Genomic DNA, 27,525 nt, shown 5'->3' with positions numbered 1-27,525 from the left:
GCACATAGTTCGCGTGCGGTTGAAGCGGTATTGAATAGCATATTTCATGACAGATAGATTGGTCGTCGAAGCACCATACCATGGCCCGCACGTTCACCGGATCTGACGTCACCGGATTTCTTTCTGTGGGGAAAGTTGAAGGATATTTGGCATCGTGATCCACCGACAACGCCTGACAACATGCGTCAGCACATTGTTAATGCATGTGCGAACATTACGGAAGGCTGACTACTCGCTGTTGAGAGGAATGTCGTTACACGTATTGCCAAATGCATTGAGGTTGACGGATATAATTTTGAGCATTTATTGCATTAATGTGGTAGTTACAGGCAATCACGCTGTAACAGCATGCGTTCTCAGAAATGATAAGTTCACAAAGGTACATGTATCACATTGGAACAACCGAAATAAAATGTTCAAACGTACCTACGTTCTGTATTTTAATTTAAAAAACTTACCTGTTACCAACTCTTCGTCTGAAATTGTGAGCCATATGTTTGTGACTGTTACAGCGCCATCTATCACAAAGCGAAAAAAGTGGCCCAACTAAAACATTCATATTTATTTACGTACTACACAAATATGTAATAGAAATTGGGGTTCCTATTAAAAAAAAAACGCAGTTGATATCGGTTTGACGTATGGCAGCGACATCTAGCGGGTCAACCATCTGGTTTCCCCTTCAAGCTAGACAAGTTTCGTTCTTTGTAGTTTCTTCGTTTGATTTTTATTTCGTGAGATATTTGGCCCGGTCATTATCAATGGACCACCCTGTATATACAGAGGTTCAGCTGCCGGCCGGCGATGTCGCCAGGCCTCTCGCGATGACGACATTGCCTGTATCGTACGCCGCCGTGGCTCGTTAGTGTCCGACTACGCCCACAGCCTCCGTAGTCAGTGCAGGTACCGGCCTTAATGAGACGGACTTTGTGATGGAGATTAGTGCTCTCACAGATGAAAACTGACACGAATCTCGAACACTTATGGCAACAGGCGCAGTTCCTCCGACACATACGACAACACCTCTCGCAGTTCTACTACCGGCACAGGTTCCTGCAACTGTAGAAGAAGCAGGACCCCCACTGGCTGAATAATGTAGCTCAATGGAAGAAGCTGAACCTGTCCTAGGCACTGAGACCAGTCCGTTCAGAGGGAATTCTTCCCGGAAAGAAACAAGAAACGTAGGCTGGCACTTCAAGGGGCTGAGCGGACAGATCCACCTCCGTGTCAGAAAGCGAAAGAAATACGGTGCAACTTAGGCCAAAAGACATCTACCGATACAAAAGTGACACCACTTTCAGAAGGGATCTCAGCTTCAGCGCCCGAAAGACAAGAGAACACCGAAAAGCTGCCATAAAACGTAGCCAAATACCTTCAGGAAGTAAGCTACTCACTAGAGGTCGCCAATGATACACCTAAAATGCTCACTCCTCTAAGCAAAGCAAATTACACAGAACCGAACAATGCGGATGAAGAAATGTTGGACCTCCCAGATCCTAAACAAGGCACAACTTCAGCCCCGAAGGGATATCATACTCACAAAGAAGACAACCCCATGCAAGATCTTACCACACAGAAAGGATACGGCTCTTTTGCAACCGAGTATTATTAAAATATATCTTAGAAATGACCTTTTAGAAATTTAATTGGAGACGGTTTTTTCAAGAATGATCACGTAGCATGACTGACTCACAAACGGATGAAATTGCTACGTTAAATATTAACAAAATACATAGCTCTTTTACTTTGCAAAACTTAAGAGATTTTATCTATGTTGCTAATATGGACGTTCTTCTTGTACAAAATGGCTCTGAGCACTATGGGTCTTAACATCTGAGGTCATCAGTCCCCTAGAACTTAGAACTACTTAAACCTAACTAACCTAAGGACATCACACACATCCATGCCCGAGGCAGGATTCGAACCTGCGACCGTAGCAGCAGCGCGGTTCCGGATTGAAGCGCCTAGAACCGCTCGGCCACCGCGGCCGGCTCTTGTACAAGAAGTGACGGATGTTGAGCTTCTCCGCGTACCAGGAGTTAACGCTGTAACAAACCCGAGGAATGGTACGGTAATGGGTACTGTTTTTTTCACAAACGACGGCATAACAGTGAAAGATATTGTCAGACCTAACAACAGAGGAACAGCGTATACAATCAATAACGTGTGCCTAGTTAATGTCTATGCTCCGTCAGGGTCTAGTAACAGGGACCGCAGAGCGGAATTTTCTGAAGAAGACATTGGCCCTCATTTTGGACCATATAATACTCGAAGGTGATTTTAATTGCGTGTTCAGTGCTAAAGATCAAATTCCGAATTATAATAGATGTATTTAACTGCAACGTTTGGTGAAAGACCAAGGATTAATTGAGTCACGGGAGCACAACCATGGAGCGGCCCCTGCTGTATATCACCAACCATCCAACCATTCTTCCAGTCATTTGGACAGAATAAATGTCTCACCCATTTCCAAACCACATTTTGCAGTCTGAAGTATGCTCGACGGTATTTTCGGACCATGCTGCTTACATCTGCACGATTACTATGACAAAACAAGCGACCTACCGACGCAGAGGTATGTAGACCTAAACGTATCACATTTGCTAGACCAAGCATTCCAAATGGTATGGAGAGAATGAGAAAGCAGATTCACCTCATATAACTCTGCTATTGAGTGGTGACTGAAATATATCAAACGAAAAATAAGCAGATTCTTTACAAATTTTTGCGGGAGGAAAATGTTTCTGGTACAAAAAGACCATTGAGTTCTACGTCCATCACCTCAGAGATTTGTAGAAGATAGATGCAATGATGATGAGGAACTATGAGTCAACAGGATTAAAACGAAAATTTTGTCTCTTCGACGGAAATAACCCAAAGGATACCAAGTCAGGTCCAGGGCCACAGCACGAGGTGACTTCGATACATCACGTGAAAGCAAACAAGAATCAAACAAGATATTGCCTGACTTGACAACTGTCGATGAACGAACGCTGACAACACACAGCGAGATAAAGGAGGCAAGTGTAAAACATTTTGCATCTTTAATGTCCAATAAACCCGTCAACCAACGACTCAACAAGAGTCAATGACTAATTTGCAAGGCACAATAAGCCATTTGGAAACAGAAATTCTTATTTCAGAGGCGACTGTGGAGGACGTGGAGTGTGCTCCCTGCCGCCGTTGGATAAGCAGCTGCAGCAGCAAGTCGTATACTCCTAGCTCATTTGTTACATAGTTTAATTCTTAATTTCTTTGCGTGTTTTTGGTACTTGCATTGTTTAATTCATAAATTTCGGGCGTATTATAGTATTTGAGAGTTGTAGCATCGCGTTTTAGTACCTGAATAGTGTAAATTCGCGCAGTCGTTTGTCTTCTGTTTTTGTTTTGAACGGCCAGTGTCGGTTGGTCACAGTTAGTGTGCTCCTTGCCGCCGTTGGATAAGCAGCTGCAGCAGCAAGTCGTATACTCCTAGCTCACTCATTTGTTACATAGTTTAATTCTTAATTCCTTTGCGTGTTTTTGGTACTTGCATTGTTTAATTCATAAATTTCGGGAGTAATATAGTATTTGAGAGTTGTAGCATCGCGTTTTAGTACCTGAATAGTGTAAATTCGCGTAGTCTCCTTCCGCCGCCGAGCAGTGTCAGCAGTGCGCAAGTAGCAGCATTACTGCATTTACTAGGCAATCTTGTATTTTAATAACCGTTTAAATTTTGTCGATTTGTTTGCGCTCTCTGTAGATTAGTTCAGACGTTCTTTGCAAAACAGTTTTTAGCATGGATAGGGACTGCAACTGCTGTGTTCGGATGCAGGCTGAGTTGGCATCCCTTCGCTCCCAGCTTCAGGCAGTGTTGGCTTCGGTCACACAGCTTGAGGCTGTTGCCAATGGGCATCACTGTGGGGATCCGGATGGGGGGTTGTCGGGGACGGCCAGTTCGTCCCACGCATCCCCCGATCGGACTACGACTGTGGTTGCCCGGGATACTGCCCGCATTGAGGCTGATCCCTCACCTGTGGTAGAGTGGGAGGACGTCTCAAGGTGTGGCAGGGGGCGAAAGACATTCCAGAGGGCTGAACGGAAGGCCTCTCCAGTTTGTCTGACGAACCGGTTTCAGGCTCTGTCTCAGGCTGATACTGATCTTCGGCCTGACATGGCTGCTTGTCCTGTTCCAGAGGTTGCCCCTCAGTCTGCAAGATCCGGGCGGTCGCAGAGGGTGGGCTTACTGGTAGTTGGGAGCTCCAACGTCAGGCGCGTAATGGGGCCCCTTAGGGAAATGGCAGCAAGAGAGGGGAAGAAAACCAATGTGCACTCCGTGTGCATACCGGGGGGAGTCATTCCAGATGTGGAAAGGGTCCTTCCGGATGCCATGAAGGGTACAGAGTGCACCCATCTGCAGGTGGTCGCTCATGTCGGCACCAATGATGTGTGTCGCTATGGATCGGAGGAAATCCTCTCTGGTTCAAATGATTCAAATGGCTCTGAGCACTATGGGACTCAACTGCTGAGGTCATTAGTCCCCTAGAACTTAGAACTAGTTAAACCTAACTAACCTAAGGACATCACAAACATCCATGCCCGAGGCAGGATTCGAACCTGCGACCGTAGCGGTCTTGCGGTTCCAGACTGCAGCGCCTTTAACCGCACGGCCACTTCGGCCGGCCAAATCCTCTCTGGCTTCCGGCGGCTATCTGATTTGGTGAAGACTGCCAGTCTCGCTAGTGGGATGAAAGCAGAGCTCACCATCTGCAGCATCGTCGACAGGACTGACTGCGGACCTTTGGTACAGAGCCGAGTGGAGGGTCTGAATCAGAGGCTGAGACGGTTCTGCGACCGTGTGGGCTGCAGATTCCTCGACTTGCGTCATAGGGTGGTGGGGTTTCGGGTTCCGCTGGATAGGTCAGGAGCCCACTACACGCAACAAGCGGCTACACGGGTAGCAGGTGTTATGTGGCGTGGGCTGGGCGGTTTTTTAGGTTAGATGGCCTTGGGCAAGTACAGAAAGGGCAACAGCCTCAACGGGTGCGGGGCAAAGTCAGGACATGCGGGGACCAAGCAGCAATCGGTATTGTAATTGTCAACTGTCGAAGCTGCGTTGGTAAAGTACCAGAACTTCAAGCGCTGATAGAAAGCACCGAAGCTGAAATCGTTATAGGTACAGAAAGCTGGCTTAAGCCAGAGATCAATTCTGCCGAAATTTTTACAAAGGTACAGACGGTGTTTAGAAAGGATAGATTGCATGCAACCGGTGGTGGAGTGTTCGTCGCTGTTAGTAGTAGTTTATCCTGTAGTGAAATAGAAGTGGATAGTTCCTGTGAATTATTATGGGTGGAAGTTACACTCAACAACCGAGTTAGGTTAATAATTGTCTCCTTTTACCGACCTCCCGACTCAGCAGCATTAGTGGCAGAACAACCGAGAGAAAATTTGGAGTACATTTCACATAAATTTTCTCAGTATGTTATAGTCTTAGGTGGAGATTTCAATTTACCAGATATAGACTGGGACACTCAGATGTTTAGGACGGATGGTTGGGACAGAGCATCGAGTGACATTATACTGAGTGCACTATCCGAAAATTACCTCGAGCAATTAAACAGAGAACCGACTCGTGGAGATAATATCTTGGACCTACTGATAACAAACAGACCCGAACTTTTCGACTCTTTAAGTGCAGAACAGGGCATCAGTGATCATAAGGCCGTTGCAGCATCCCTGAATATGGAAGTTAATAGGAATATAAAAAAAGGGACGAAGGTTTATCTGTTTAGCAAGAGTAATAGAAGGCAGATTTCAGAGTACCTAACAGATCAAAACCAAAATTTGTGTTCCGACACTGACAGTGTTGAGTGTTTACGGAAAAAGTTCAAGGTAATCGTAAAATGCGTTTTAGACAGGTACGTGCCGAGTAAAACTGTGAGGGACGGGAAAAACCCACCGTGGTACAACAACAAAGTTAGGAAACTACTGCGAAAGCAAAGAGAGCTTCACTCCAAGTTTAAATGCAGCCAAAACCTCTCAGACAAACAGAAGCTAAATGATGTTAAAGTTAGCGTAAGGAGGGCTATGCGAGAAGCGTTCAGTGAATTCGAAAGTAAAATTCTATGTACCGACTTGACAGAAAATCCTCGGAAGTTCTGGTCTTACGTTAAATCAGTAAGTGGCTCGAAACAGCATATCCAGACACTCCTGGATGATGATGGCATTGAAACAGAGGATGACACGCGTAAAGCTGAAATACTAAACACCTTTTTCCAAAGCTGTTTCACAGAGGAAGACCGCACTGCAGTTCCTTCTCTAAATCCTCGCACAAACGAAAAAATGGCTGACATCGAAATAAGTGTCAAAGGAATAGAAAAGCAACTGGAATCACTCAATAGAGGAAAGTCCACTGGACCCGACGGGATACCAATTCGATTCTACACAGAGTACGCGAAAGAACTTGCCCCCCTTCTAACAGCCGTGTACCGCAAGTCTCTAGAGGAACGGAGGGTTCCAAATGATTGGAAAAGAGCACAGGTAGTCCCAGTCTTCAAGAAGGGTCGTCGAGCAGATGCACAAAACTATAGACCTATATCTCTGACGTCGATCTGTTGTAGAATTTTAGAACATGTTTTTTGCTCGAGTATCATGTCGTTTTTGGAAACCCAGAATCTACTATGTAGGAATCAACATGGATTCCGGAAACAGCGATCGTGTGAGACCCAACTCGCTTTATTTGTTCATGAGACCCAGAAAATATTAGATACGGGCTCCCAGGTAGATGCTATTTTTCTTGACTTCCGGAAGGCGTTCGATACAGTTCCGCACTGTCGCCTGATAAACAAAGTAAGAGCCTACGGAATATCAGACCAGCTGTGTGGCTGGATTGAAGAGTTTTTAGCAAACAGAACACAGCATATTGTTATCAATGGAGAGACGTCTACAGACGTTAAAGTAACCTCTGGCGTGCCACAGGCTTTTCACAATATATATAAATGACCTAGTAGATAGTGTCGGAAGTTCCATGCGGCTTTTCGCGGATGATGCTGTAGTATACAGAGAAGTTGCAGCATTAGAAAATTTCAGCGAAATGCAGGAAGGCCTGCAGCGGATAGGCATTTGACGCAGGGAGTGGCAACTGTCCCTTAACATAGACAAATGTAATGTATTGCGAATACATAGAAAGAAGGATCCTTTATTGTATGATTATATGATAGCGGAACAAACACTGGTAGCAGTTACTTCTGTAAAATATCTGGGAGTATGCGTGCGGAACGATTTGAAGTGGAATGATCATATAAAATTAATTGTTGGTAAGGCGGGTACCCGGTTGAGATTCATTAGAAGAGTGCCTAGAAAATGTAGTCCATCAACAAAGGAGGTGGGTTACAAAACACTCGTTCGACCTATACTTGAGTATTGCTCATCAGTGTGGGATCCATACCAGATCGGTTTGACGGAGGAGATAGAGAAGATCCAAAGAAGAGCGGCGCGTTTCGTCACAGGGTTATTTGGTAACCGTGATAGCGTTACGGAGATGTTTAATAAACTCAAGTGGCAGACTCTGCAAGGGAGGCGCTCTGCATCGCGGTGTAGATTGCTTGCCAGGTTTCGAGAGGGTGGGTTTCTGGATGAGGTATCGAATATATTGCTTCCCCCTACTTATACCTCCCGAGGAGATCACGAATGTAAAATTAGAGAGATTAGAGCGCGCACGGAGGTTTTCAGACAGTCGTTCTTCCCGCGAACCATACGCGACTGGAACAGGAAAGGGAGGTAATTACAGTGGCACGTAAAGTGCCCTCCGCCACACACCGTTGGGTGGCTTGCGGAGTATAAATGTAGATGTAGATGTAGACGTGGAAAGAGTTATAAGAGAAAGCTCAAAAACAAATCTCCAGCATCAGATGGAATTCCGGTAGAACTTTATCGAATATTCTGCGTACCCATTAAATCCAAGTTTACAGACATTTGTAATGAACTAATGAATCCAGACAATGACATCCCCAAAATAATTTTGAGAGGGAATCGTAGTATTAGTACCTAAAACCGCCGGTACTAAACATTAGGCAATCAGTGACCAATTACACTTTTGAATAGCGATTATAAAATCTTCAGTCGCATCTTAGCACACAGGCTTAAAACTGCAACGACCAGCGTCACCGGCTAGTACCGGACAAGTGTGGCAAGAGACAGAAAAATTCAACAAACGCTATGTACCTACAATGACCTAATTTAACCTCCAGAAGTCTGCAAACTAACATGTGCCATAGTGTCTTTAGATTTCGATAAAGCTCTGACAAAGTTAATCATCAATACCTCGTTGGGACTATGCATGCGACGCGTTTTCCAGATCGCTTCGTTGCTGTTAGACGAAACGAAGTCATGAACAGTTCAGCCATATTGATCATCAACGGGCAAATCAACAGACCAAACGAAGTTACTAGTTCCATTCGACAGGGGTGTCCAATGTCTGGCGCTCTTTCCTGTTGCAATTGAACCCGTGCTCGCCTCCCCGACACGATTGCAAGGCCTTGAAATCCATGGACAGAAAATAGTGTGTCAGGCGTATGCTGATAAGTTTGGGTTCCTGGTTACGAACGGCACTGATGTCAATTCCGCCCTGCAGTTTATAACCAAATAAGAAAAGGCATCAAATGGTTCAAAAGGCTCTAAGCACTATGGGACTTAACATCTGAGGTCATCAGTCCCCTAGACTTATGACTACTTACACTTAACTAACCTAAGGACATCACACACATCCATACCCGAGGCGGAATTCGAACCTGCGACTGTGGCAGCAGCGCAGTTCTGGACTGAAGTGCCTAGAACCGCTCGGTCACAGCTGACGACGAAAAGGCATCCGTCGCCGAGTTAAACACGGAAAGAAATCCAGGATTTTTGCCGTTGAATAGGGATGGAAAGTCGAGGACAGTTGAATGACCTTGCCAATCTAAAATGTCTCGGCATTGACTTTAAACGACGGCATTCGGTTGCGGCAAATTACCTCAAACTACTAACTAGCGTAAGCGCTTGTGTACGAGAGAACGGCATTAGACAATTAGATGCACTTCAACGAGTAGAAGTGGGAAATGTTTACGTCACCGCAAAAATCAACTACACTGCATAAATTCTACCTTTACCTCCGAGTGCGGCCTAGGGCGCCTTGCCTCGGTTCGCGCGGCTTCCCCTGTCGAAGGTTCGAGTCGTTCCCTCCGCCATGGGTGTATGTGTTGTCCCTAGCGTAAGTTAGTTTAATTAGTTTAGGTCAGGTTAGGTAGTGTGTAAGGCTAGGGACCGATAACCTCAGCAGTTTGGCCCGTAGCACTTAGCACAAATTTCCAGTTTTTCCGTTATCTCCTAACACGGCCGAAAGAACTATATCTGCGCTGGGCCACTTTGTGAGCTATGCACGCACTTTCAGGCTTAAATCTTCCTGATGTTAACAAAAGGGCTCAAGCGTTATACATCTGCAGTACGTACAAGCCTAGCGTGACACCACCTTAACGAAATAGCTCCGATTGACATGACACTCAAGTGAGGAAAGAACATCGAAGAAATATACAGAATATATAAGTGAACACAATTTGGGCAAATATCTAAACTACTGTCCATTAAAACTGCTACACCAAGAAGAAATAAAGATGATAAACGGATATTCATTGGACAAATATATTATACTAGTACTGACATGTGATTACATTTTCACGCAATTTGGGTGCATAGATCCTGAGAAATTAGTACCCAGAACAACCACCTCTGGCCGTTATAACGGCCTTGATACGCCTGGTCATTGAGTCAAACTGAGATTGGATGGCGTGTACAGGTACAGCTGCCCATGCAGCTTCAACACGATACCACAGATCATCACAAGTAGTGACTGGCGTACTGTGACGAGCCAGTTGCTCGGCCACCATTGACCAGACGTTTTCAATTGGTGAGAGATCGGGAGAATGTGCTGGGCAGGGCAGCAGCCCAACATTTTCTGTATCCAGAAAGGCCCGTACTGGACATGCAACATGCGGTCGTGCATTATCCTGCTGAAAGGTAGGGTTTCGCAAGGATCGAATGAAGGGTGGAGCCAAGGATCGTAACACATCTGAAATGTAACGTCCACTGTTCAAAGTACCGTCAATGCGAACAAGAAGTGACCGAGACCTGTAACCAATGGCACCCCATACCATCACGCCGGGTGATACGCCAGTATGGCGATGACGAATACACGCTTCCAATGTGCGTTCACCGCACCGCGATGTCGCCAAACACGGATGCGACCATCATGATGCTGTAAACAGAACCTGGATTCATCCGAAAACATGACGTTTTGCCATTCGTGCACCCACGTTCGTCGTTGAGTACACCATCGCAGGCGCTCCTGTCTGTGATGCAGCGTCAAGGGTGATCTCCGAGCTGATAGTCCATGCTGCTGCAAACGTCGTCGAAGTGTTCGTGCAGATGGTTGTTGTGTTGCAAACGTCCCAATCTGTTGACTCAGGGATCGAAACGTGGCTGCACGATCCGTTACAGCAATGCGGATAAGATGCCTGTCATCTCGACTGCTAGTAATACGAGGCCGTTGGGATCCAGCACGGCGTTCCGTATTACCCTCCTGAACCCACCAATTCCATATTCTGCTAACAGTCATTGGATCTCGACCAACGCGAGCAGCAATGTCGCTATACGATAAACCGCAATCGCGATAGGCTACAGTCCGACCTTTACCAAAGTCGGAAACGTGATGGTACGCAATTCTCCTCTTTACACGAGGCATCACAACAACGTTTCACCAGGCAACGCCGGTCAACTGCTGTTTGTGTATCAGAAATTGGTTGGAAACCTTCCTCATGTCAGCACGTTGTAGGTGTCGATACTGGCGCCAACCTTGTGTGAATGCTCTGAAAAGCTAATCATTTGCATCACAGCATCTTCTTCCTGTCGGTTAAATTTCGCATCTGTAGCACGTCATCTTCGTGGTGTAGCAATTTTAATGGCCAGTAGTGTATATACAAAGGGAAGAGCACTGGTCGGTCACGCACATCTGATGATAATGTCGACGCGCTCACACGCAGCCCTCGAAAGTTCACAAGATGGACATGCCAGGAACTTCTACTTCCTCAGAGAACAATGTGCCGTATTCTGAAATGGCACCTGAATATGACGCCTTACAAGTTGCAGTTAATGTGACAATTGCATCCTGGCGACCATAACAGATTGCACGAATTTTGCTCTTTCATTCTCTAGGACACGGCAGAAGACACTTTTTCCGAACGACTGATGTTTTGGGACGAATCGACGTTTCATCTGTCGGGTAAAGTAAGCCGCCATAATGTAAAAATTTGGCAGTCACAAAATCCTGGCGTCGTCATCGAAGATGAAAGCGACTCGTCGAAACAGATTGTGTTTTGTGCTGTTTCTGTTCACATAGTTTATAGGCCTTTCATTTATTACAGAGGAATCTTTCACCAGAATATCATACGTGGACATGCTGAAAAATTTGTTGTTTCCTCAACTTCACGAAGATTCCAGTGATTCCATTTTTATGCATGGCGACGTCACGCTTCACTTTCACCTTAAGGTGCGGAGTTATTTTAACAAAACTCTCTCACAACGATGGATTGGTAGAGGTGGACAACAAGTGCTTGTCTGTTGCTTTTGCCCTCCCAGGTCACAAGACATCACACCTTGCGATTGTTTTCTGTGGGACACACGAAAGATATTGTCCCGCCTATGACAGCTACTCCTCAAGATCTGAGAAACCGAATTTTTGAAGCTGACGATTCAATAAACAGGGACTTGTTGATTTATGTGTGGCCTGAAATGGACTACCGTTTCGATTTTCTCAAGCAAAGCATAGTGCTCATATTGAGTGTATGGTACAGTCTGCGCGAGCGTAAGACTTCGAACTTACCTCTATCCAGTGACATCCGCAACATGTTTCTATCTTGCATAGTTTGTATCTAATAAAAAATTGAAATCTATTCTTTCTTTCTGTATAATATACGCTACTGGCCATTAAAACTGCTACACTGAGAAAAAATGCAGATGATAAACGGGTATTCATTCGACAAATATATTATACTAGAACTGAAATGTGATTACATTTTCACGCAATTAGGGTGCATAGATCCTGAGAAATCAGTACCCAGAACAACCATCTCTTGCCGTAATAACGGCTATAATACGCCTAGCCATTGAGTCAAACAGAGCTTGGATGGCGTGTACAGGTACAGCTGCCCATGCAGCTTCAACACGATACCACAGTTCATCAAGAGTAGTGACTGGCGTATTGTGACCAGTCAGTTGCTCGGCCACCACTGACCAGACTTTTTCAACTGATGAGAGATTTGGAGAATGTGCTGGCCAGGGCAGCAGTCGAACATTTTCTGTATCCAGAAAGGCCTGTACAGGACCTGCAACATGCGGTAGGGCATTATCCTGCTGAAAAGTAGGGTTTCGCAGGGATCGAATGAAGGGTAGAGCCACGGGTCGTAACACATCTGAAATGTAGCGTCCACTGTTCAAAGTGCCGTCAATGCGAACAGGAGGTGACAGAGACGTGTAACCAATGGCACCCCATACCATCACGCTGGGTGATACGCCAGTATGGCGATGACGAACACACGCTTCCAATGTGCGTTCACCGCAATGTCGCCAAACACGGATGCGACCATCAAGTTGCTGTAAACATAAACTGGATTCATCCGACAAAAATGACGTTTTGCCATTCGTGCACCCAGGTTCGTCGTTGAGTACACCATCGCAGGCGCTCTTGTCTGTGATGCAGCGTCAAGGGTGGTCTCCGAGCTGATAGTCCATGCTGCTGCAAACGTCGCCGAACTGTTCGTGCAGATCGTTGTTGTCTTGCAAACGTCCCCATCTGTTGACTCAGGGATCGAGACGTGGGTGCACGATCCGTTACAACCATGCGGATAAGATGACTGTCATCCCGACTACTTGTGATACGAGGCCGTTGGGATCCATCACGGCGTTCCGTATTACTCTCCTGAACCCACCGATTCCATATTTTGCTAACAGTCATTGGATCTCGACAACGCGAGGAGCAATGTCGCGATACGATAAACCACAATCGCGATAGGCTACAATCCGACCTTTATCAAAGTCGGAAACGTGATGGTACGCATTTCTCCTCCTTACACGAGCCATGACAGCAACGTTTCACCAGGCAACGTCGGTCAACTGCTCTATGTGATGAGAAATTGGTTGGAAACTTTCCTCATATCAACACGTTGTAGGTGTCACCACCGGCGCCAACCTTGTGTGAATGCTCTGAAAAGCTAATCATTTGCATATCACAGCATCTTCTTTCTGTCGGTTGAATTTCGCGTCTGCAACACGTCATCTTCGTGGTATGGCAAATTTAATGGCCAGTAGTGTATAATGAGAAGAGTAATGGGCCAAATACTAATCCTTGTGGGACCGCTGATAGTACATCCCTCGATTGTGACCTTGGTATCATTAGACACTGTTGGCTAGATGTAAGAGCTAATGTAGGAATTTTACACGGGTCCATTTTCGTAAACGAACAGTGTGATTTTCAAGTTAAATGAAGCCGACAACAGCCTTTGGGGGGCGCTGAGAGCGCAAAATCACGTGAACCATCTCGCCCAATGTGCCGACGGCGTTGTGTCTCGCAACGTTGGATTACCCGTTCGCGTCCACGTGAACATTAGCTACCTCGTTCCGTGTGACGACAGCTTTACTCGCGTATGTCCAGTTAACTATGCCAGCCGCCGCCCTGCCGTCACAAAAAGCGAGCGGCGGCGGGCGTTGGCGGCTAATGCGGCCGCGACCGCTGGAGCGTGGCGGCAGGGCGCATGGTCGCGCCCCGTAATAGGATTACGGCGACGCCCCCGGCGCGGGCTAACGCGCTTCAGCCGAGGTTCACGGCGGTATCTGGAGGCTGCCTAGGGCAGGCGTGCATCCCAGAGCAGTCACCACCGCTCGCCCTCTCCCACAGTCCAGTCTCGTTACCCACCATTGAACTAGCCTAAATTTTCTGCGACGTCTCGGTAGCTGCGCTGTTAGCCTCAGCTCCAATTCAATAAACTTTCTTGAGACTGAGAAGCTTATGTCCACAAATCGGCATGGGTTTGGAAAGCATCGCACGTGCGAAACTCAGCTTCCCCTTTTATTAGATGATATACTGGGAGCTATGGATGAAGGGCAACAGGCACATTCCATATTTCTAGATTTGACATGGTGCCCCATTGCAGGCTGTTAACGATGGTACGAGTACATGGAATAAGTTCGCAGAGATTTCAGTGGCTCGACGTCATCTTAGATAATGCAAACCAGTGCGTTATCCTCGACGACGAGTGTTCATCAGAGACAAGGGTATCGTCAGGAGTGCCCCATCAAGGTGTATGGTACCACTTTTGTACTCGATACAGGGTGGTCCATTGATAGTGACAGGGCCCAATATCTCACGAAATAGGCATCAAACGAAAAAGCTACAAAGAACGAAACTCGTCTAGCTTGAAGGGGGAACCAGGTGGCGCTATGGTTGGCCCGCTAGATGGCGGTGCCATAGGTCAGACGGATATCAACTGCGTTTTTTAAAAATAGGAACCCCCATTTTTTACTACATAGCCGTGTAGTAGGTAAAGAAATATGAATGTTTTAGTTGGACCACTTTTTTCGCTTTGTGATAGATGGCGCTATAATAGTCACAAATGTATAAATACCTGGTATCACGTAACATTCCACCAGTGCGGACGGTATTTGCTTCGTGATACATTACCCGTCTTAAAATGGAACCGTTTACAAATTGCGGAAAAGGTAGATATCGTGTTGATGTATGGCTATTGTGATCAGAATGCCCAACGGGCGTGTGCTGTGTATGCTGCTCGGTATCCTGGACGACATCATCCAAATGTCCGGACGGTTCGCAGGATAGTTACGTTACTTAAGGAAACAGGGAGTGTTCAGCCACATGTGAAATGTCAACCACGACCTGCAACAAATGATGATGCCCAAGTAGGTGCTTTGGCTGCTGTCGCGGCTAATCCGCACATCAGTAGCAGAAAAATTCCGCGAGAATCGGGAATCTCAAGAACGTCGGTGTTGAGAATGCTACATAAACATCGATTGCACCCGTACCATATTTCTATGTACCAGGAATTGCATGGCGACGACTTCGAACGTCGTGTACAGCTCTGCCACTGGGCACAAGAGAAATTACAGGACGATGACAGATTTTTTGCACGCGTTCTACTTAGCGACGAAGCGGCATTCACCAACAGCGTTAACGTAAACAGGCATAATATCCAGTATTGGGCAACGGCAAATCCACGATGGCTGCAACAAGTGGAACATCAGCGACCTTGGCGTGTTAATGTATGGTGCGGCATTATGGGAGGAAGGATAATTGGCCCCCCATTTTATCGATGGCAATCTAAATGGTGCAATGTATGCTGATTTTCTACGTAATGTTCTACCGATGTTACTACAAGATGTTTCACTGCATGACAGAATGGCGATGTACTTCCAACATGATGGATGTCCGGCACGTAGCTCGCGTGCGGTTGAAGCGGTATTGAATAGCATATTTCATGACAGGTGGATTGGTAGTCGAGCACCATACCATGGCCCTCACGTTCACCGGATCTGACGTCCCAGGATTTCTTTCTGTGGGGAAAGTTGAAGGATATTTGCTATCGTGATTCACTCACAACGGCTGACAACATGCGTCAGCGCATTGTCAATACATGTGCGAACATTACGGGAGGCGAACTAATTGTTGCTGAGGGGAATGTCGTTGCAGTATTACCAAATGCAATGAGGTTGACGGATATAATTTTGAGCATTTATTGCATTATTGTGGTATTTACAGGTAATCACGCTGTAATAGCATGCTTCCTCAGAAATGATAAGTTCACAAAGGTACATGTATCACATTGGAACAATAGAAATAAAATGTTCAAACGTACCTACGTTCTGTATTTTAATTTAAAAAACTTACCTGTTACCAACTGTTCGTCTAAAATTGTGAGCCATATGTTTGTGACTGTTACAGCGCCATCTATCACAAAGCGAAAAGAGTGGTCCAACTAAAACATTCATATTTATTTACGTACTACACGAATATGTAATAAAAATGGTTGTTCCTATTTAAAAAAACGCAGTTAATATCCGTTTGACCTATGGCAGCGCCATCTAGCGGGCCAACCATAGCGCCATCTAGTTTTCCCCTTCAAGCTAGACAAGTTTCGTTCTTTGTAGTTTTTTCGTTTGACCCTTATTTCGTGAGATATTTGGCCCGGTCACGATCAGTGGACCACCCTGTATACAAAAATGATTTGGCGTACAGGGTGCAGAAATCTGCTGTTTTTTGCGATTATGCCGTGTTGTACGGTAAGGTGTCGAAATTGTGGGACTGTGGGAAGATACAAGATGACTTAGACAAAATTTCCAGTTGGGGTGATGAATGGCAGCTAGCTCAAATTGTGGAAAGATGTAAGTTAATGCGGATGAGTAGGAAGATCAAACCTGTAATGTCCGGACATAATATTACTAGTGCCCTGCTTGAAGCAGTCAAATCATTTAAATATCTAGGCGTAAAGGGGCAGGCGAATGGTCGACTTCGGTTTATTGGGAGAATTTTAGAAAGAGTGGTTCATCTGAAAAGGTGACCGTAGATAGGACGTCGGTGCGACCTATTCTTGAATACTGCATGAGTATTTGTGATCCGTGCCAGGTCCGTTGAAGTTGGATGTCGAAGTAGTTTAGATGCGGGCTGCTAGATTGGTTACCAGTAGGTTCGAACAAGACGTAAGTGTTACGGAGATGCTTCGGGAACTCAAATGGAAATCCCTGGTCGTTTTTTCCGAGAAACACTATTGAAAAAATTTAAAAAACCGGTATTTGAAGCTGACTGCCGAATGATTCTATTGCCGCCAACATACAATGGGCGACAGGACCACGAAGATAAGATGCGAGAAATTAAGGCTCATAAGGAGGCACACAGACAGTTGTTTTTGCGAGTGCAACACGAAAGAAATGACTTCGCCACGCGCCGTACGATGGCCTCCGGAGTGCCAATGTATATGTACACTGCTGACCATAGGGGCTCGAGTTCGGTTCCCGATCGGGTCAGAAATCTTCTCCGCTTGGGGAGTGATTGTCGTCTTGTCTTTACTTTCGTTTCGTCATAATTGCCATTCCACAACTGAGAGGGCTGTATGAGCAGCTCCCGAAAGTCGATAAAAAAACTTGGTGTGAGGACGGCTTGGAATTTAGGGTTACTTGGTAATGACCAGGTACTTGGGCTTAACGTGGCACCACACTTTACGTGAAGGTTACGGATTGTAAGTTTTAATTATCACCTAAAAACATAAACATAAGGACGTAATTTTTTATTGGTTCATAGGCACAGGTTGTTGAACTATATGAAAATAAACGTAAATTTGTTACAAACTACTGCATGCACACACTTTATTCGACATTTAAACGTCACTATAGATATTAGGATTTGGTTATGGCATGTTCTATATGCCTACCATCATTGGCGATGATGTGGCGCAGACGAAAAGGGTAATTCTGCATGTCGTCTGAAGTGTCGGAAAATCGGCGTTGTCGATGAACTCCTGAATGGGTGTTTTCAGTACTGGAATGGCTTTTGAGTTATTGCTGTACGCCTTGTCTTTAATATAGCCCCACAAAAATGAGTCGCTTGTGTTCAGATCCGGAGAATATGGCTACCAAACTAGGCCCATGCCAGTGGCTTCTGGGTACTGTAGACCTAGAATGCGATCCACAAAGTGCTCCTCCAGGACATCACTCTCCTGCTTCCATGGGGTATCCTCCCTCTTGCATGAACCACATCTTGTCGAAATCACGGACGCTTTCGATAATGGGGATGAAATTATCTTCCAAAACCTTCACGTACCGTTCGATAGTCACTGTGCTATCAAGGAATATCGCACCGATTTTTCCGTGACTGGACATTGCACACTCCACAGTTACCCACTGAGGGTGAAATGCGGCTTCTCTGTAATGCGTCAATTCTGCTTATTGACGAATCCATCCAAATGAAAGTTGGCTTCGACGCTAAACCAAACAATGCAAGCGCATATTTATTCCCATCATGCCACGCGGGCAATCGTGTAGTTTGAACGTCTTAACGCAAACCGTTCAGAAGCTATGACGATTTTGTTTCATATAATTCAATAACTGTCATCCTGTACACGTCTCCAGTTACGTTACATAGTGAAATCCTTGCGACGTAGGGTGACTTTACGACTCAAGCCAGCCCAATCACTTGCTGAGACTCTTATAAGAGTGCTCGGACGAGGACAAATAACAGAGACACAGGCCTCAATTAAAATCAGATTTACAACGAGTGTTCAATAAGTAATGCGACACCTTTTTTCTCGGACAATTTAGGTTGAAGAGATGAGGGATTTGTTGTTGGTTGTCGTGGAATATTCTGGCTTCAGGCACTATAGTTTCATGAAATTCCGCTTGGTGGTGGCGCTGTTCGTAGCCTCCAGAATAGCGTCTGTAACGTAGGTGAGTTCCGAGCAGACAGCTGCAAGTGACTTTCTTCTGTTGGCCGACCGGTGTGACCGAGCGGTTCTAGGAGCTTCAGTCTCTAAACGCGCCATCGCTACGGTCGCATGTTCGAATCCTGCCTTGGGCATGGATGTGTGTGATGTCCTGAGGTTAGTTAGGTTTAAGTAGTTCTAAGTTATAGGGGACTGATGACCCCAGATGTTAAGTCCCATAGTGCTCAGACCCATTTTTTTCTTTTGTTGGAAAATCATAGCATGAAAGATCTTGAGAGGCGCTCGCAGTATGTCTACGAAGACCTGGCAGTGAACAAAAGCACGGTGAGTCGTTAGGCGATGCGTCCGTCATCATCGCAGCAAACTAGCAAACTCGCGCAAATCTGTCCGATCTCCCGCGTGCCTACCGACTGCACACATCTGTGACTCCTGCATTGTTGGAACGTGCGGACAGTCTCATTCGAGGTGATCAACGGATCACACTCAAACACCTCGCTGGACGTCTCTGTTGCTAGGGGAGGCACACTCGTCCAGCGGCTGAGGTGCTCATAGATGTGCCATGCTAGGTTCCTCGCCGCCTAAGATAAGACCATAAAGAGCAACGAAGGAACATCTGTGTGGAATTGCTTCCGCGTTGCGACGCTGATCGCGACAACATTTTGTCGAACATTGTCACAGGTGATGAAATATGTATTCATCACCTGGAAACAAAACGGCATTCCATGGAGTGACGCCACACCTCCTCCCCTCTGAATAAAAATTTCAAAGCCGCACTCTCAGCCAGTAAAGACATAGCGATGGTCTTCAGGGACTCTGATGCAGCGATCAACTCGGAAATGTGTTATTCTAGCCTCAGGAAACTGAAGAAAAGACTTCAGCGTGTTCGTCGCCACTAAAGTGCAAACGAATTTCTCTTTCTCCATGACAACGCAAAAACTCACACAAGTCTGCGCACCCAAGAGGAAATCACAAAAATCCATTGGACTGTTTTCTTCATCTACCCAACTACGCGGATCTCCCATCTTCCAGCTTCCATCTGTTTGGCCCAATGAAGGATGGACTCCTTTGGAAGCAGTACATGGATGACGGGGAGGTTATACGAGGGCAATCCCAAAGGTAAGGTCTCCTATTTCTTTATAAGTACATAGACCTGTTTATTTCTACAATGGTTTACATCAGTTTACAGCTTGAACATTTAGCTATTTTTCGACATAATCACCGTTTCTGTCGATGCATATTTGTAGACGCTGTGGCAGTTTTTGTATGCCCATGTCATATCAGCTCGCCGCCATGCTGTTCAGAAACTTATGAACCTCTTCTTTCACCTCGGCGTCGGAGCTGAATCACTTTCCGGCAAAATGTTCTTTTAACCTAGGGAATGGGTGATAGTCACTGAGCGCCAGGTCACGACTATAGGGTGGATGGGTGATTATGTTCCACTGAAACTATTGTAGGAGAGCAACGGTTTGCCGAGCGATGTGTGGGCGGCGTTGTCACGGAGAATGTGTACGCCCTTGTTCAACATCCCTCTTCTCCGGTTCTGAATTGCCCGTTTGAGTTTTTTCAGAGTCTCACAGTACCTGTCAGCGTTAATTGTAGTCCCAGTGGGCATAAAGTCGACCAACAATACCCCTTTCCGATCCCAAAAAAACGGTTGTCATGACTGTGTTTGTTTGAATTTCCGCGGCTTTGGCGAAGAAGAATGCCGCCACTGGAGTGATTGTTCCTTGGACTCAGGTGTAAATTGGTATGCCCAGGTTTCGTCACCCGTGGCAATTGAGTCCAGAAAGATGTCCTGTTCGGCTGCAAGGCGGTGAAGAAATGCGCGGGAAGCATGAACTCGTTGCCGCACATAGTCCTCAGTCAGCATGGTTGGCGCCCATCTTGCGGACACCTTCCGGTAGTTCAATGTTTCCGTTAAAATTCTGAGAGCGGTGCTTCGGGAAACCTCAGGAACCAACGTGCAGAGATAATCCAGGGTGATCCGGCGATCTTCACGCATGCTTTACACAAGCTTCAACACTGTCTCAGAAATTGACGGTCTCCCGCTCCTTTGTTCGTCGCGAATTTCGGTCCGACCTGCTGCAAACTCTCTACACCACTTACGAACATTTTTGACATCCATGCACGACTTACCATACACTTCCGTCAATTTCCGATGGATTTCAATCGGCGCAGTTCCCTTTGCGTTCAAAAACCGAATAACTGCGCGCAATTCGCACTTGGCGGTAACATCCAATGGGAGCTCCATTCTCAACGGCTGCCAAGCCAAGACTGAGCGCCCCAGCGCGGGGTGCGCATGTTTACACACAGCGCGTGAAGCACTCTTCATAACAGTTTGACCAACTGCCACACAAACAGAGTTCTGTACCTATAAAAAAAATCGGAGACCTTACTTTTGGGATTACCCTCGTAGATGCAGCAAGACGTTGACTCCGATGTCGGCCAGTAGAGTAGTACCATCCGGGCATACAGGTCCTCCTCGTAAGGTGGTGTAAGGCCGTCGCACTGAACTGAGATTATATTGAAAAAAAATGGCATTTTTTAGCCAAACGAGCGATGAATAATATGGTGTATCAGAATCCTGAATAAAACCTACTTGCTTCCAGGAAAAAAATAGTTTGCTTTACTTTCTGAGCGCCCCTCTTATATTAATGCGGAATTCTGATCGCCACATGCAGGTACAAATATTTATTTTTTAATCTTAATATTGCTTCTATGACTGTATAAGTTCCATTGAATATTTTCCCTCAAAGAAAAATCGGAGAGTACAGTCTCACATGAAACCAGATTCCCAGACATGGTGCAAAGCAGTATCTCGGAAATTGGTCTACTTAGAAATTTCTCTACAATAGTGGCAACTTCTAGAAAGCGCTAAAAACTTGAACTGCTTCTTCTCTTTCAAAGAGTCGCTTTGATACAGAAAACGTCTTCGCTTTGTGGCGGTTGGCTCATATGCGGTATGGGAGTCTGTAAGATACTCTCATTCAAATGGTTCAAATGGCTCTGAGCACTATGGGACTTAACTTAGAACTACTTAAACCTAACTAACCTAAGGACATCACACACATCCGTGCCCGAGGCAGGAGTCGAACTTGCGACCGTAGCAGTCGCGCGGTTCCGGAGTGAGCGCCTAGAACCGCGAGGCCACCGCGGCCGGCGATACTCTCGTGGTACTTGACCTCCATAAATGTTTATCACTCTAGCCCCGAGTTTGTAGAAAGCGGTATTGACGACTTACAGTAAAGCTGGTTGTACCTTCCCACTCGAGACTGAGAAAGTTAAATTGAAGGGGTTAATTTAATTACCTTAATGAATCGACTGCGCGTAGAACTTACTCCTACTTGTTCTCCATAGATCTATTTTTTTTTCTGTATTGGATTTCAGTTCACCACTAAGGGGTGGGGTGGGGGGGGCGGGCTGGCAGCAGTGGAATATGCTGCTCTACAGCCAACAGAAAAATTAAAAAACATAATGAGAATATAAACAAATAAGAAAAACAGGCGATAAACGGTGACATTGTAAAAAAAATGTAAAATGGGGGAAAGTTGTGGAATTTAAAATATAAAAACACTGTGGTGATGATGCGGAAGAAGATGCACAAGAAGGAGACAGGCACAATTAAAAAACACGGCGACAGTCTGGTTTCTGTTCGGAAGAGATAAAAAACACAACTAGCGTCAGTATGGTGGCTGCTCGCAACACTGACACAGCACGCACAACACTGAACACTCACTTATAACAGCACTATACAGGTGACACAGTGGCAGATTGGGGGGAGGGGGGGGGGTGCCGAGACCTAAGAGGGGGAAAAAGGGGGGAGGAGAGAAAAGAAACAAAGGGGGGACCTGATGGAGGGAGGGGACATACGAAAAGGGGACGTCTGGGCGGACGCGAGAAGGAGTGGGAAAGGCAGGGGTGGGGAGAGCAAAATGGACTCGGGGGAGAGAAGGGAGGCAGAGAGAGGGTAGGCGGGGAAAAAACAGGATGGAAGGAAGGGGGGGGGGAAGAAGGAGTTTGGGGAAAGACATTGGAAGGGAGGGGGGGGGGTTATGATCAGAGTTGATAGGAGGGATAAATGGAGGAAGAGAGGGCATCATCTAGGAGGGTATAGATTACTCGTTGATGTGGTTGCTTAAAGTAGTTCTTGTAGCACACTGGACTCGTTCGTTGATGCAAGCAGTCGACGCTAATGTCTGTAATTCAGGAATTCGGTTAGTTAATTTGCCAGCGCGTGCTGAAAACTAATACCTCAAATTTATTTAGTGGAAAAATCTCACAGCTTTTTAAATAAGATAAACTTTAGTAACATTCTACATCGTTATCCTTCATGTATACGTATTTGCAGCCCTCTACCGCTAGAGGGCTCCAAGTTGTAGCGTGTGACATGGCAGTGTATCACGTTATTATGCCGGTGCGTGAGAAACAGCGTTCTGTGAGCGAGTTTCGGATTCAGCACCCTCTGGTTCAGCATGACAATGCCAGAACTAACACGAACGCTCTGATGTCTGCAACAATCCGAGGCCTTCGGTTCACTGTCACCGATCGTCCTCCGTACAGTTCCGACTTGGCCCCATTAGATTTATATCTGTTTCGAAAATTTAGGGAATAGCTTCGAGGACTTCATCTTGATAGCGATGAAGCAATGGAAGTAGAGGTTTAGATGTGGCTATGTCAACGAAGTCAAACATTCTTCAGTGACGGCATAAACAAACTGGTCCTCCGTCGGAAGAAATGAGTTCGTCACCTGTGTGGTTATATTGAGAAATACGTAAATGATGTAAAGAATTCTTGTAGAACGTAAATACCTTATGATTAAAGGAGAACACTCACCTAAAAGCAGAAGCGTCGAGTTGTCGATAGGCACACACAAAAGAAAGAAAACCTGCTAGGTTTCGGTGTCATTCTTTGACGAGCCGGCCGCGGTGGTCTTGCGGTTCTAGGCGCGCAGTCCGGAACCGTGCGACTGATACGGTCGCAGGTTCGAATCCTGCCTCGGGCATGGATGTGTGTGATGTCCTTAGGTTAGTTAGGTTTAAGTAGTTCTAAGTTCTAGGGGACTGATAACCACAGCAGTTGAGTCCCATAGTGCTCAGAGCCATTTGAACCATCACCCTTTGACGAGCTTTGTATATTTTACTCCAGTCGGCAAAGAATGACTCCGAAAGCCAGCAAGTTTCCTTCTTGCACTCTATAGTGCTGCCTAAGGGAGCGAATTACGCCTGCTAGCTGCAGCGTCCCAACAAAATATAAAATTTAGAACATAAAATGCTGCCCAAAATAAGAGGAATCACACAGTTCCTCTGAGAACGAGGTCATTATCTGCTTTCTTTGTCTCAGCAGTTAGAACTACGCCACTGCCTTTCTCAGCGGTTGCCAGGAGACCTATTTTGACGTCGGAAGTTTACTTACGAGAGGGGTGTCTGAGGTCAAAATACTCGAGAACGCGGCCATCTCGCCCCATTGTTGTTGTTCAGACATCAGCGGTTGCAGTTAGATGGCATGTTCGGTAGACACCAACGGGTATCGGATACGGTTTCTAGATATTACAACCGTCTGTTGTTTCGTTACAGTTTCGGAGTTCATTATTTTGGACAAAGAAGTGGAATGACACCCACGATAAAGTGTGCCGTTTTAACGCCCCGCGAGCAGCTGTTTCAGGCAGGAGCGTTGAGTCAAACTGCTCGATTCTGCATGCCACCTTCGACATTGCCATGTGGTAAAAAAAACGCAGTCACCTCACTTTGTCACCTAGACCGAAATCAATGGCTGCTATGATCGCTCTGGTTTACCTATACTCTTTCTCCAACAGTGTCTGAATAATAGAGCTTAAACTTTGCTTCTAGAGTAACAGCGCGCTACCCGCCACTGCCTGTTTAGTAATTTAATGGCAATGGCTATTTCCCTTTAAGTGTTGATGTTTTATTTATGGTGGTGTACAGTGAATTCCGAGCCATACATATTTGAAGCCTGTTCTTGCCAATGTGAAAAGTCCTGGATCCGATATACGAATATTTTAATGATAACCTTTTTCTTTGCTTGTTGTAACCTTTGTGCAGCTCCTCAGTCTCTTAATTAATCAGTTTAGTTCCCCTCGTAAGTAGGGGTGAATTCGATTGCCTTAAGCGGTCAGGATTCAGACCTGAAATCGTAATCAATTTTCCCACAGACAGGGCAGAAGGCAGAGACATTCCGCTCTCATTGCTTAACGAAAGTGATTCTCTAACAACCAATGAGCTGCAAAACAGTTAAAATAGTCTCATAGCGCACCGCAGGAGCTGAAAAAAGACGGCGCACGGTGTGTGAGCTGGATTCAGCCTTGTTTGCGACACTGCGTCAGTCACAATTAAATCCATCACAGCGGACTGCGGCAGCTCACGAAGAATGTGGAGGAATTACTCTCCAGTCGTTTTAATTGAGTATGGGGGACGGCTATATTTCTGGTAAAGGTTGGAAGTCCTTAATTCATTTACTTAAGCCTCTGATTCTGTTCAAAAATTAGTTTCATCGAAAATACTTCCATTTCCTGATTTATGCCTGCGTAGTTTCATCTACAAAACAGTTTATGGACGTCACTTGGTTGGTTTTTGATTCTCTGTAACTGGAGAGGCTGTTCTGAAGGCATATAATGTGCAAACTATTTATAATTACTTATGGCCATTCTGGCTAAGTTTGGCAACTGTGACTGTATGGAATAATTACTCATTCATAATTCAAAATATGGGGATAACATTCTTAATAAAAGTACCGAATGGAAGAACTCAGTATTCGTCAGCAGTCTTAAACCAGTTCTAATGCAATAGATTTAATATGTGCCATTGTGAACAAACGACTACCTGACTGTCAGTATCGCGAATACTCATGTAAAATGCGATAGTCGATAACACTCATACGCTGCAAGGCCTCCGTATTGTATTAAATTTATAGTGTTTACATACGTAAAAAAATGAACAGTAAGTTACATCGAGAAACAGTGCCAAATGAATAGTGCAATAGTGTGATGTCTCACAACAGCTCCGCCAGTGTACCAGTAATGCAAACGAAGCTTTGGGACGCCAAATCATAAATCAGCAAGAGTCAAATAAAAAGATGTATCACACGATTTTCGCATCGTAACAACTGATGCAAAACTATCTCCGTCCAACATAGGATGTGTTATCAATCATAGTTGTCAATCATAAAAACAACGAGACACAGCGCCACACCAGCGGAAGATATCACTGGACATCAATTTCTGACCGACCACTGCCCCTCGCCTTCCCTCCAAATACAACAGCCACACCGGCGGCGACCAATAAATAAAAAGTCCCAAGTTAATTTAGCTTAAGACACTGTATTTTAAGTAATAATTTTCTGTATGTATAAACGCATGACTATGAACAGAACATGCTCTAGACGGTTAGCGTATGTTAAATTAAACATAAAACAAATAAAAGTGATTGGTGGCAAAAAATTGAAGTAAGTAATTAATGCGAAATATTCATTCATTGTAAACCTAGAATTTTTCCTTTTCTATGCAAATTGCAGATGTGACTATGTCGTGACCAATGAAAATTCGTGCGGACCGGGACTTGAAACCAAATTTCCAGTTTTTCCTCAGCAGACGCCTTAACCGTTAGGCTGCCTAGCACACCTCCACGCATGACTCAAAAAAATGGTTCAAGTGGCTCTGAGCACTATGGGACTTAACATCTGAGGTCATCAGTCCCCTAGAATTAGAACTACTTAAACCTAACCAACCTAAGGACATCACACACATCCATGCCCGAGGCAGGATTCGAACCTGCGACCGTAGCGGTCGCGCGGTGTCGGACTGAAGCGCCTACAACCGCTCGGCCACACCGGCCGGCCGCGTGACTCAAAGCATAATTGTTACTGATGTCCCCACATGTTATTTCAGAAGACTAACTACTACTGGAAGCTGTACGTTTATACCTGTGGCTGCGTGTGTGGTCAGCAGCCGCTGAGACGTCACATGGAGACTGGCCAGTGTGGGCAAAGGGTAAACACAGAACTCTCGAAAGCAGGACTCACGGGCGCCCTGGCGTGAGAGTTGGGGTTGGGGGAAGAGACCAAACAGCGAGGTAATCGGTCTCATCGGATTAGGGAACGACGGGGAAGGAAGTCGGCCGTGCCCTTTCAAAGGAACCATCCCGGAAATTTGGAAATTTGTGGTAAGGTCTTATGGGACCAAACTGCTGAGGTCATCGGTCCCTAAGCTTACACACTACTTAATCTAACTTAAACTAACTTACGCTAAGGACAACACACACACCCACGCCCGAGGGAGGACTCGAACCTCCGACGAAGGGAGCGGTGCGGACCGTGACAAGATGCCCCTGACCGCGCGGCTACCCCGCGCAGCAACCATCCCGGCATTTGCCTGGAGCGATTTAGGGAAATCACGGAAAATCTAAATCAGGATGGTCGGACGCGGAATTGAACCGTCGTCCTCCCGAATGCGAGTCCAGTGTGCTAACCACTGCGCCACCTCGCTCGATCCTGGCGGGAGAGAACAGGCCGCAAGTAGGAGAAGACCAGTACCATTGTTTTTCCCGACTATGCAGCGGGGAGAAAACTTCGTAACCATGCAGCCTTTGTGAATACGGCTTGTAATAGCGGACTGGGTGAACGCAACAAAATATGGCGAAACATTGTATTAGCAAAATTGAGAGAACTGTTTTAGAAAGGCCATACACAGTAAACAGCTATACCAAAGTAGTCGCGACATTGCTGTCAAACTTATCAATGTAGCGTTATTATTGTTACTATTATTATTGTTGTTGTTATTGTTATTATTATTACTACTATATAAGCTACTAGGTTAACGTTCGCTGATTCGCTTGCACCTTTTTATTTTACTTTAGTACAATTTGTATGTTGTTCACAAATTGCACCATCTTCTGGACATTCCACGCCAATTAACGCCACAGAAGCATAATCTTTACTTTAGTACAATTTGTATGTTATTCACAAATTGCACCATCTTCTGGACATTCCACGCCAATTAACGCCA

Source organism: Schistocerca americana, chromosome 2, assembly GCF_021461395.2.
Source record: "Schistocerca americana isolate TAMUIC-IGC-003095 chromosome 2, iqSchAmer2.1, whole genome shotgun sequence".
In the NCBI taxonomy this organism is placed as follows: Eukaryota; Metazoa; Arthropoda; class Insecta; order Orthoptera; family Acrididae; genus Schistocerca; species Schistocerca americana.
This window is presented reverse-complemented; position numbering follows the sequence as displayed.